Here is a 13,492-nt window from a genome sequence, read left to right as displayed (position 1 = left end):
TCTCCCCTTTGTATTCTGAGATTTCACATTATGTTTTTATTTGTGTTACACATTTTCTGTCATAAGAACCCTCCAGCTCAAAGCAGGAAAACAGTCAAATCAGGTCTCACAGTTCTGTGGCTTCAGGAACTTTGTTCTGTTAGCTTCACCTCCTTTAAGGAGTTTAACCTAAGAATGTTCCTCTCCTCAAATAATGTCAGAATAATTTCCAGTAAATAAGCACAAGATTCAAGCGAAGTAATTATATCACTACAATTCCCTTCACATTTGTTGACAGGGTTCTTCTTGCTACTTTCACAAGCAGGCAGTTTTGAAAAACTGGTATGTGGTTGTACACTCACATATATTTTTTTACTTGACTAGTTAGCTATTTACTCTTTGGCTTGTTGATGGCTCCCCTAATTGGATAGAAAAGGTATAGTTACTCACCACACTATAAAATATTGAAAGGTGACAGAAGCAAAGCACTTTACTGGTCTTGTGGGAAAAAAATGCTTATCTGTAACTATTTTGCTCTCTGAAGAAATATATCAGACTGCCATTTCCACATGAACTTTCTAGATATAGTGTGACCCACTATTTTAATGTCAACAGAAACAAGCCCTTGTAGAGTGTCTCTGCTTCTTGTGTGCTCTAGTTAACCCAAGGGACCTTTCAGCTGTAATTTGCAGAGAAAAACTCTAGGCTGGCATTAGAGAGGTATAACTGATTTCTGAACAATGTTGTAGCATGCAGAGTGATAAATTGTGGACAAAAGTAATGAAGATAAGAAAGGAGAAGTAAATCACTTAGTACATCCTGAACATTCACTAATCATCCCTATGTGCAAACAGTTTTTGACATCACTGTCTGCAAAAAGCTACCAGGAAAAAAACAAACAAACAAACACCAGATTCTAACTCAGAGATCCTGTTGGTTAAGTTCAATGTGAGCTTAATTCTGTATGTCTTTCACAGTCTTGAATGAGTACTAATTCTGGAGCAGAAATGAGACCTGCAATATAGAGGGGGTTCTTAGATTCTTGAAGTGAGCTTGTGAACTGGACAATGTAGTATTAGCTGGAACATGGTGGTGGTCTTTCCACTGTAAGCTTGTCTCAGTCATCTGCCCTCTCCTCATGGCTATACACTGCATCTTGCTTCCCAAGATCAGGGACCATGGAAGTACTCTCTAGTGTACATGACATGGCTTCACCAAGATTTACATCTTGAAGACTCTGAGTGCACCTGAGATTCACCCTTTCTATGAAGTGACACAGAAACCCTGTTGTTGAAGATGCTGTCTCTTCTGCAGAGTGTGTTTTTGGCATCTTTGTTAAATATTAGATCATCATAATTATTCATGCTCATATTTGGGCTTTAAATTTGCTATATTGATCTACATATTGTTTTTCTCACTATGGCTCTGTAATATAGCTTGTGGTCTGGAATGGCAATCCCTCAAGCACTGTTATTTTTGCTAAGGATTGTTTTGGCTATCTGAGATCTTTTGTTGTTCCATTTATATTTCAAGATTTTTTTATATATTTTTGTGAAGAATGATAAGATTTGACTGAGATCACATTGAATCTGTAAAGGGGCATTTTTACAATATTAATTTTTCCAATCTATGAGGATGAGATATCTTCCCAATTTTAAGTGTTTTTTATCATTTCTTTCAGAGACTTAATGTTTTCATTACAGAAGTCTTTCATCTTCTTTGTCAGGTTTAATGCTAGTTATCTTGTTTTCTTTGAAGGTATTGTTAATGGATATGTCTCTGATCACTTTCTCTGTTTGTTGTTGGTGCTTAGAAAAAAGCTATTGATTTCTGTAAACTGATTCAGTACCTTCCCACATCGTTAAAACTGTTGATCAAATTTAAATGATACATGGTAGAATTTAGGGGATCTCTTATGTGTAATATCTCTTATGTGTAATAACCCATTGAGTTCATTTGTGCTGCCCAAACAGGCATGGGTATGGGACCCTCCAATGGAGCATATTCAACCTCTAGAGTCCAAGCCTTTTAAAAAATCTGACTCTCCCTATCCCAGAGGCCACTAATTCTCTATAGCTCCTCAGTTAGAGGTGTGGAGTTGTGAGACTTTACCCTTTCTATGGTAGAATTTTAATGTCTTGATTTTGTACGGGTCTTGTGCGGTCAACCACAAGGTCATGAGTATATGATGGTCTTCTCATGGCCAGAAGACAGTTTTAATCTAGTCTTCTCCAACTTCTTACTCTTAGAATCTTTCCACACCATATTCTGTGACAGTCCCTAAGCCTTGGTGGGAGGGATTGATATAGATGTCTCATTTATGCTAGAGAACTCCACTGATACTTGTTCTTTTTGTGGCACCATTAGTAAGTGTGGTTTTGTTGGAGTATGGTCTTATTGGAGGAAGTACATCACTGTGAAGGTGGGCGTTAAGGTCTCATCTATGCTCAAGCCACACCCAGTGTCTCAGACTACTTCCTGTTGCCTACAAGCCAAGATGCAGGACACTCAGCTACTTTTTCCAGCACTATGTCTTCTTGCACACTACCATGTTGCATCATGATGATAATGGACTAGACATCTAAAAATGTAAGCTACTTCAATTAAATTTTTTATCTTTATAAGAATTGCTGTAGCAATAGTGTCTCCTCACAACAATAGAAACCCTAACTAAGACAGAAGTTGATGCTGGAGTATTGCCATGATACACCTGACCACATTTTTGTTTGAAATAGTATGGACTTTATGAATTTGGTTTAGGAAAGCAGTGAAATACTTTAAGTACTACTTAATGGGCCATACTAGTAGGATCATTGAAGACATTGGTCCTAATATTAGAATTTTAGGGGCTGTCTGGAGAGGTTTCAGAGGAGAAGAATTTTAGTATGTTGTCTATCATTCTTGTGATACTTTTGTGAGGGAGGTGGCTGCCTTTTGCCTTTATCAAAAGAGTTTACTTGAGGCAAAAGTGAAGAGTTTTAGATTAATCCCACTGCAAGAGGAAATATCAAAATATCATAGGATCTACTCTGTTGTATGATCACTAGTGTTTATGCTTATGAAGATTTATAATGAAAAGGAACAAGGTGAGCAAAAAAATACAAGATATAGAACAATTTGAGGAGAAAATGAGGATCAGGAATAAAGTTAAGTCCTATGTTCGAGGAGATAAACACATTAAGAAATGAAATAAAGGGAATGGTGGCCTCAGGGCAAGATCCCACCTAGATAAGTCTCCAACTTGTGAAAAGTAATTAAAGAAAAGCTTAGAGCCAGTGTGGTGGGTCATGCCTTTAATCTCAGCACTGGGAAGGCAGAGGCTGGGGGATCTCTGAGTTTGAGGCCAGCCTAGTCTATAGAACAAATTCCAGAACAATCAAACTTAGGTGGTGAAGGAAACCATTAAAAACAAAAAGTTGTGAAATATGTAATTGAAGTAGGGGCTATGTTCCAGTCCCAATAAGCAGCAGAACTTAGCATTTCAGCCACATGGCTTTGGCTTTAGAGTTAAGAATAGAAGACAGGGGCTATGGAATTTGCCTTTGCAACAAAGGAAAGCTGCTGAGGCCAGGCATGTGTCACGGGTGTCGCTGTATGGAGGCCCAGAGAGACCATTGCTTAAACCTGTGAAGTGGAAGCCTGGATTGTCTTCAAGAGCCCAAGATGTTAGAGATGCCAGAACTGTGGCATACCTGCCAAGGAAAGCTGCTAACAGGGAGTAGAAGCCAGCCCAAGAGAAAGTATGTTGCAGACAACAAACCTGAAAGGAGTTCAAGATCTGGAGAGAGCTTTGACATCAGACATGGTGATGCACAGTTTGGAGTTTGCCTGGCTGGTATTCAGTCTTGCTTTGGTCCAGTATTTCCTCATTTTATTCTTTCCCTATATTTTTAAAGTTAATGTATATCCTGTGCCATTATATGTTGGACTTATGTTATCTGTTCCTTGATTTTGATTTTATAAGGAATTACAGTTAAGAGATTATTTGAATCTCAGAAGAGAGTTTGAAATTTAGACTTTTAAATAAGTTTGAGGTTGTGATAGATTATAGGGACTTTTAAAGTTGGACTGAATGCATTTTTTTTTTTTTTTTTTTTGCATTTTGATATGGCTACAAGCCTCTGAGGGCCAGTGAGTGGAATGTGATGGTTTGAAAGAAAATGGCCCCTGATGAGTGGCCCTATTAAGATGTATGTCTTTGTTGGATGAGGTACGATCTTGTTGGAGGAAGTATGTCTCCATGGAGGTGGGCTTTGAGGTCTCATATACACTCAAGTCACACCCAATGTCTCAGACCACTTCCTGTTGCCTACAAGCCAAGATTCAGGACACTCAACTACTTTTTCTAAATCATGTCTTCTGCATGCCACCATGTTGCACCATGATGACAATTGACTAAACCTCTGAAAATGCAAGCCACCCCAATTAAATGTTTCCTTTATGAGTTTCTGTGGTCACAGTGTCTCTTCACAGTAAAAGAAATCCTAACTAAGACATTCTTATAATTTTTATACCACTACTGCATTTATTGTTTTATCTTACCTTGCTGGACATTATTGTTCAGTAGGGGTCATACCTGGTTGAGATTGTTTGTGACCCTGCTGCCTGCATTGCACTTTCCAGTATTATGAAAGCTATTCACAAGGGAGAAAGCTTCCTAGCCAATACCAACTTGACTTCTCCATGTTCACTGACCAAAGTATGTGGCATCTTCAGTAAAAGAAAATTTTAAATAACACATTTAACTGATAATTTTTATTTAAAAATGAGGAAGCCAATTTCTAAAAGGAAAATAATACCTGATTATTGATTCTAATTGCATCCTAAAAGTCCAGAAAGATAGGAACTAATAAATATCCCCTTCATTTCACAAGTAGGAGTGATTTTGTTTTGTTCATGTAGTCTCTTATCTTAAATCCATTTGATAAATTATATACTTTCATAGATGAGTCTTTGTGATGCATTATTTCAATTATTTTGTTCAGAGGATATATATTAAAATAATTTTGTTGTGTATGAATCTTTGACAAAATAATTGTAGTCAGTTGGCTATGGGAATAAAGAACAGAAGGACATGGTGTATCTATTCCATTTTCATGTATTTCTCTTGTAAAAGGTAAACTCTACATCCTACTTCACTGTTATCACAAGTCAGAAACTTGGTTCCCTGTAAACTTTCTGTTGTGAAAAATAAAGCCTCTGGGTTTGTTTGTTTTCTATTGTTTGTAGAAGATGGGGACATTTATTTACAATGTGTGTTTTAAGGAAGAGTAGCTAGATATCTAAGTATCAGAGATACTTACCTTGAAACCACATTGATTGGGAATGAAATTAACAACAATTAAAACATGTAAGGTATAGAGCTAAGGATTCTACAAGCCCCTTGTTAAGGAGAAGTTATCAGGAAATGGATCACAGGATAAACTTCTTTGTAGAAACTGAAATGAACAGATGTATGAGCAGAAGAGCATTATTTTAGAAAACAGTCTTCTCCCAAAAATCATGTTCATATTATAGCTGTATTAGCAACTGTTTGTATGCCATTTCATTTTCAAGATTTAAAGTTGATTAACAATGTCATTTCCTTTATAATCATTTTTTATCACTGAGTTGGATGACTGATTAATTTATGCATTAGAGTCTATCTGTCAGTTTCAGTAATATGAAAATAGTAGAAAATAATGAAACAGTAATAAAACATTTATGTGCTGGGAAATAAATTTATGTCACTGAAACTGCATAATGCAAGGCAAAAGTAATTGGGATGTGTAACTATCTTGGTATGATGTTATCACCCCACATGGTGACTTCCCCATTATGTGGGATCACTGCTGACCATATAGAGATACATATTTAGTATTCTTTACATTCAGCAGAATGCAGCAGCAACAGTTTTGGCTGACATATATATTTTTAATGTTCTTACTTTTGCCCTTCCCTATTCTTTTTAGAAATTCCTATACACAGGCAATTTTGCCTGGGGGTTTGGATGGACTCCCAGAAACCCTCTTCCTACCAAACAAACTCAGGCAGGTCAGAGGGGGGGCTCTCAAAAATCCTGAGGGCTTGCTTGTAACATGAGAGTTTGAATAATTTATCTTCCTTCCTAGTACACTTGCCTGTTTTTCATTTTATTGTGCAAAACACTCTATTTGATCTTTTGAAGTGCAAACAAGCACTTTGGTGTGGGTAAATAGCTGAGATTTCTCCATTAGATATGCCTACCTCACAATGGAGGCACATATCAAAAGGAGATTATATTTTCCTGTTGGGAATTTTGGACTCAGGCAGACCAATGAATTCACTACTTAGTGATCACAGGAGTCTGAGCGAGTTACTGTACTTTATGGTTACATTTTGTCCCAGGGATTGGGTTGATGATGCTTATTTAGTATATTTTGATTAAAGATGTAATGCATGTGCAAATTTGCTTTAGGTAGTACTGATCTTCAGAAGGCCCTAAGTAAATGAGTCTGTCTGGAATATTATTAATTTGATCTTAGAGTTGAGCTCTTTTGAGTTAAACGACCTGTGACAAAAAAGCCATACTCTGTATGTTTTAGCTGCAAAGCTTACATAATATTGCTGTACACCCATTTTGTTTGTATATTCAGATTCCTAACAGGATTTGCTCTAATAGCTCATAAGAAAATTCAGTGAGTTATATATGGCTCTTAAATCAACCCTAAACACACAGTGAACCCTCAAAACTACTTGCGGAGAAAATGGATTATATTATAAGATTATTAACACTCAGTACTATCAGTGATACTATGGAAAACAATAAAGAAAACTTGACTTTGTTTCAATGAATTTTGTGCTCCACTATAAATCCGTCTCATTACTAAGGTCTCAGGTTCATGTTTTCTTACTAGTTTTGAACTGTGTTCCTACCTTTGTATGGTATCTTGAAATTTGAAGAGCAACATAAATTCAATAACCTTGCCAGTTCTAAGCAATGTACCACTCTGTGAGTCAGAGGCAGTTGGATCTTAAAATCTAGAGACAAGCTCCTCTGTGGTTTTACAGAAAAGTAATGGGTGTTCAGTTGCTATTTTTAGAAATCTTTGTAATCTGAGCCCATGCTTAGGCTAATGAGCCTGCAGTTCTATGTGTGGAATGCTATCAATCTAAGGGTTTGTATAAAGTGTGAAAAGACTGAACACTGAACAAACAGCCATTCTGAAGCAAGTACTTTGCTTTGTTATATAAATAATTGTATAGAAAATAGAAAAGAACATTTCTATCCTCTAATAGGCTGTGTGCTATCATTTAGCAAAATCATCCTATAAATCTGCATTTACACAATTTGAAGCTTTTTACCATTTATTCCTTATTTCAATCTTTAGCTTGTTTTCAGTTTCTAATAATTGTTTTTCTTCAGTAGTCAGCAAGCTGTCAAAATTTAGTTTTGTGGTAAGACTTGAATGCATCATTCAATTTTATATCTTGGTGGATGTTATTTGTATTAGAGTATAAATGATTTGTACTGAGTTTTACTTCAGTATAGACTCAAGGTTCTATTGGGACTTGTGTTCTTGACAGTGTTTCATCTTTCAGTCTACATCCTGTGAACACCATTGCCTTGTCTGAGTTGAATGAGGCCAGGAAAATTGCTTACTTCATTTTTAAATTCATTTCTGTTTGTGTGTGTGTGTGTGTGTGTGTGTGTGTGTGTGTGTGTGTGTGTGTGTGTGTACCTACAGCCAGAAAGGGATGTCAGATCCACTGGACATGGAATTACAGGGAGTTGTAAGCTGCCCAATATGGGTGCTTGGAACTGAACTCAGGTCCTGTGGATGTGCTGGAAGTACCCTTAATTGCTGAGCAATCTCTCCAACTCCGTGCTTACTTCACTCTTAAAGTTTTCCAAATAATTACCCTTAAATACTTATCTAGCTTTTATGGAATTAACATATTGTATTAAATATAGTGTGATGCAGTGAAGGGCAGAACCCTTGGCTATGGCTCTTTTCTCAGGAGACTTTTCAGGGCTGGGGTGGGACAGGGGCTAAAATGTTGTCATCTATGTGTTTTCTTTTGCTTTTGGGGCATGATAAGTCTTGTCATAGTTGTATGCTTAATGTACAAGTTTCTGTTGTCATGTGAGTAGCAGCACCTCTTCAGCAATCTTGAGGTTCACCCCTCCCTTGAAGGTGTCCAGGCTGTGGCAGACTACCAGTTCTTAGGCACTTTCTTCTGCCTCTTCCACAAGAATCTTGCTCACATAACTGCATAGGCCCATTCCAACTAATGACTGATTACAACATGTACTATGCAACATACTATTATTGTCAATATGTAACAAATACAAAGCTTACAAAGCACTTCTGCAAAATGTAGGTAGATACATCCTCTGATGTAACAGAAATATAACTGTTGTCTTAGCCTTGGAATGAAGACAGTAGGAGCTCTCCTGTGGGATGAAGGACGTTCTATTCTATTCTAGAAAAATGCAACTCCTAGATATGTACATAGATGCTTTTGTGTATATACAATCAAGCATAGTTTTTAAAAATGTACACATGATTGTATTATATCCTGTTGAAATGTTTTTTTTTTCTATTTCAAATAATTTTTGTGGAAATAAAAAAATAACATAAAATAATCCATTTCTAAATACAGTTTTAACAATATGAGATTTTATATTTATGTGCAAAATAAATTAATAATTTTCAGAAATTAACTCATAAATGTAGTGGTTAGCTGTTCCAGCTTTGACCTTGAAGCACTGCCACTAGTGAGGCAGCAGGTAACTGCCACACCTGCCTATGACCTGCTCCTGGGGCATGGCCTCTTTGGACCCGTAAGACCTGAGATATGTACATGTTGAGCCCCTCATGTCTGCTCATGATCCTGGATGCTGATTTGCAGACCAATGTAGTGGGTAGCCATTCCAGCTTTGACCTGGAAATACCACCCCCTTTGAGACTTTGGTATTTCCAGGTCAAAGCTGGAATGGCTACCCACTACAGACCAAGTCAGAGTTTTCCAGAGAACTACATTGGATTGCATCTTACCTCTCCCTGATCCTGTAACCGATGCCTCTACTGGTTGAAAGTTACCCCCAAATAAACCTCTTTTAAGTACCAGATAAACTACATGGAATTACTTCATTAATTCCACTTTACAGAAGGACAAACATGAGCCTTTATCCAGTAACTAATGGAAGCAGAGCAGAGATCCACAGTCAAGCACCAGGCTGAACTCTAAGAGTCCAGTTGAAAAGAAAGAAGAGGGATTCTATGAGCAAGGGCCATCAAGATCATGATGGGGAAACCTATAGAGACAACCAAACCAAACTAATGGGAACTCGTGAACTTTAGATCAACAGCTGTGGAGTTTCCATGACACTGGACTAGGCCCTCTGCATAAGCAATTTTTATTGTATTAATCCTACAGATAGATCCCTAAGTCTGAGAGATCATTCCATCTTGTTATATCTTTTTCAATTTCTTCCTTAAATGCCTTAAAGTTTTGGCAGGCATTACTATAATAGATTATATTGTATGAAAAATATCTATTTTCAACAAAAAATGAATTTGACTTATCATACAAAGTGATGAGTTATGATACTTTGATACATATGCTATTGTGATTTTCTCATACTTTGCTCTTATTCTTCCCTTCCACATTGTCCTAGCTCCTGTTCCCTGTGTCCATTTTGCTAATAGGCTTGTTCTCTTTTAAAGTACTCCCTTATACCTTCATGTAATATGTCTTTCATGACCCTCTCTTTTTTTCCCTACCTTAAGATCTCTTCCTTCCCTCTTACAGTCCTTTGGCTCTTTTCTTCTCTCTCTCTCTCTCTCTCTCTCTCTCTCTCTCTCTCTCTCTCTCTCTCACTCACACACACACACACACACACACACACACACACACATACATACACACAGTAATCTAGAACATGCATCATAAAAATTTTTTCTTCTTCTGAATCTCAACAGTCTTTGAAGAAATTCCTTTCTAGCCAGAATATCAATCTGTAATGAAATCCCTACATGGTGGAATCAATAAAGCACAGCCATGTGAAACAAGAGAAGAGGTGATTCTTGGATTCTATGAAATTCCTTTTACAATTTTTTAAAAAGTAGAATTTTGAAACCTTACTGTGTCTTAACACAAATGGGAATTTCAAGAGTTAGTGTTCTAGACTAGTATTTGATGACTATCAATGCAAAGAGTGAAGTAGATATCCAGTATCTGCAAGGGTGAAGTTGAAATCCGATATCGGTAAGGGCGTCATTCCTATGAGTCACAATTTTATGCTGGAGAATGGCTTATCTGCTCTAATGAACAACTATTACAATAGAGTGATATCATCTTGAGATTTCTGTCTTTTGTGAGACACTAAAAAAGGATGTGGGCTGGCAGGAACCTCTGCTTTACCAGGATCTTCAAGAACTATAGTTAGCCAGGCAGTGGTAGCACAGCCTTTAATCCCAGCACTTGGGAGGCAGAGTCAGGTGGATCTCTATGAGTTCAAGGCCAGCCTGGTCTACAGAGTGAGATCCAGGGTAGGCACCAAAACTACACAGAGAAACCTTGTCTTGAAAAAACCAAACAACCAACCAAACAAACAAACAAAAAGAACTATATTTGTCTGTCTTTATGTCACTCTGCAGTCTCTGGGAAACTATTCTTGAATTGATAGAGTAACAACTCACATCTATATCTTTTACATCTTTATTTTCTTTAATAGTATGCAAGAGAAAATAAAAGAATTGTAGTAAAAGCACTATTTGTGCATGCAATGGAAATTAGTTATGTCACCTTCTTTCATAGTACTCTGAGAAGACTGGTCGCTAGAAGGAGAGGTATCACACAATCAACATTTATAGAAAGTTCTACTAGCAAGAGCATACAGGAAGATTGACATTATAGGGCAATCTGATATCTCTTCTACATTTTTTTAATAATTATATAAGGTGGTTTACAGAAATAAAGGGTGGATAAAATTATAAATTATGTGCCACCTGTTGATTGAAAAAATGTATAGGTAATAAGGGAATATGAAGGGGAAATTAATAAGTAAAGGAGTAACTGAATGCACATGACAACACTCTAGAGCTTCAAACATGGAAATCTAAGCAGATTTCTGGATAGTAAGTAAACTTACTCAGACTATGGATTTTGTCAGATATGCTTTAACCAGGCACTCAGCAATGAAAATACACACCTACAGCTAAGAAGAAAAAAGAAGAATGGGAAGATCTTAAAACAGCATCAGTTTCACTAGATAACTCAGTATTGTGAAACTCTAGAGCGTAAGATTCAGTGGATGTGGATGTGGATGCACAGGGGGTCATTGATTATATTGTCATTTCATTGGTCTACAAAACAATTTCAAATTTGGTTACACACTGATGCAGGACAGGTGTTGTGTACAGGGTTACTTCATGGAACCAAGGGATGCTGAATATTCAAATGTACCACAAGACTCAAAGTCTCAGACTTTTATGTTTATCTGTAGTTCCTTTTGCATGATTTTTTCAAACTAAAACAAAGAGAAAAAATAAGTAGAGCAGAGAAAATCTTACTTAAATCTGAGCAATGATTAATACTCAGAATTATTTTTCAAATATATGGCTAGGGAATAATTATAAATTATAGTAATGATTTTTTTTAGGAACTTTTGAGATCTTTTTCATTTGAAAGTAATCTTAATGCTATTAAATTCACAAATATTCTAATTTTTATTACTCATTTATCTAAATTATCTAAAACACACATTGCAAACATACAGATATCTATTCTCTCCACATATCAGAGCCCATTCATCATGGTTTTGGAAATGGGGAGAATAGATTCCCCTTAAATTGCAAGTCAGTAGGTGTTTCTTTACAGTAAACTCTAGCAAAATTTATACAAAATAGTAATTAACAATGATCTTCTTTACTTGTTAACTCACAAGGAAACATCTTCAAAACTGCATTTTTGTTAAAGTGTCTGTACTAAAATGTAGAAAAACTGAACTATGCAAATGTTGAAAAGTTAAAAATTCCTTAATTTTTTATTCCTGGTGCCATTACCACAATTTACAGGGCAATATATCTGATGTAATGAAAAGAAAAAGAAAAAGAAAAAGCTACAACAGATAAAAGACCACAGGAATGTACATCTAATTGACAAACGACATTGCATGAATCAATAGCTGGACTTTTTTGCAAACTGTGGCTATGACAGTCCTGAACAAGAAGGGTTTCCTGTTTAAGCTGCAGTAACTTTTCTGACTATGGATCATCGCTCCTTCTGTGGCAGATGTTTGCAGTTCCTCTAATGCATTTAGGAAGACTGTCTCAAAGTAACCTGCAGCTTTCCTGACAACTCCTCATTCTCTCTCCTGCTAAGAACTGGAGCTCTTTTCTGCTTTTGTTTTTTTAAAACCTTCTGCTACCATATCCACCACTTCCACCACCAGATGCATAGCCACCACCATAGGGACTGCCTGAGCTTCTTCCACCAAAACTGCCCCCTTTCATGGGCCCATAATTTGATTGCTGTTTTCCACTATAATTTCCAAAGTCATTATAGTTCCCTCCACCACCATAGTTAGTTACCTCCACCAAAATTTCCTCCTTCATTATAACCATCATATCCTCCTCTACCACCACCATATCCACCACCTTGGTTTCCATAGCCTGGTCCACCACCACCATAGCCTCCTCTGCTGCTGTAACCAGGACTACCACCGTAGTTGCCACCATCACCTCCAAAACCACCATATCCACCATCACCACCTCCATAACTACCTCTGCTGCCACCACCTCACCACCATAGCCTCCTCTTCCACCACGATCAACATTACCTCCACCACCTCCAAAGTTTCCTCCACGACCCTAAAAGTTGCCAGATCCACTTCCACGACCTCTCTGTGATCCAGCAGGCTGCATCTCTTCTTTAGAAAGGGCCTTTTCCACTTCATAGTTATGCCCATTAATAGTGTAGTATTTCTGAACAACAATTTTATCAACTGTGTCATGATCATCAAAGGTTACAAAAGCGGATCCTCTCTTTTTTCCACTCTGTCTGACTTCCATAACTTCTATGGTTTCAATCTTGCCATACTATTCGAAGTAGTCTCTCAGATTATGTTCTTCTGTATCTTCTTTAATACTACCAACAAAAATTTTCTTCGTGGTTAAATGGGCACTAGGCTTTACAGAATCCTCTCTAGAAACAGCTCTCTGGTTCCACCACACGCCCATCAACCTTGTGTGGCCGAGCATACATTGCAGCATCCACCTCTTCTACACAAGAGTAGGTCACAAATCCAAAGCCCCTGGGACGTTTTGTTTGGGGGATTTCTCATTACTACACAGTCTGTAAGTGTGCCCCATTCCTCAAAATGTTCTCTTAAGCTATCATCTGTGGTTTCAAAGCTCAGACCACCAATAAACAGCTTCCTCAACTGTTCCTGTACCTTTGGATCACGGCCGGAGTCGGGCTGGGGGCAGATGGGCATCTATTTTACCTCCATTTTCAGACCGGACTCGCCTCTTCCAACTCGAGT

General features: G+C 37.3%; 1 protein-coding gene and 1 pseudogene across 1 annotated transcript in view; one reads left to right on the top strand and one right to left on the bottom strand.

Annotated features, from left to right (window-relative positions):
* The window catches only part of Cnbd1 (cyclic nucleotide binding domain containing 1), a 362,101-nt gene that overhangs the window by 190,922 nt on the left and 157,687 nt on the right, over positions 1-13,492 (top strand). The gene's annotated exons all lie outside the window — the stretch shown is intronic.
* Positions 12,321-13,444, bottom strand: LOC118577363 (annotated as a pseudogene).

This window comes from Onychomys torridus, chromosome 2, assembly GCF_903995425.1.
Source record: "Onychomys torridus chromosome 2, mOncTor1.1, whole genome shotgun sequence".
Taxonomy (NCBI): domain Eukaryota; kingdom Metazoa; phylum Chordata; class Mammalia; order Rodentia; family Cricetidae; genus Onychomys; species Onychomys torridus.
Note: the sequence above shows the minus strand (reverse complement) of the source record. Positions and strands in the feature narration are given on the sequence as shown.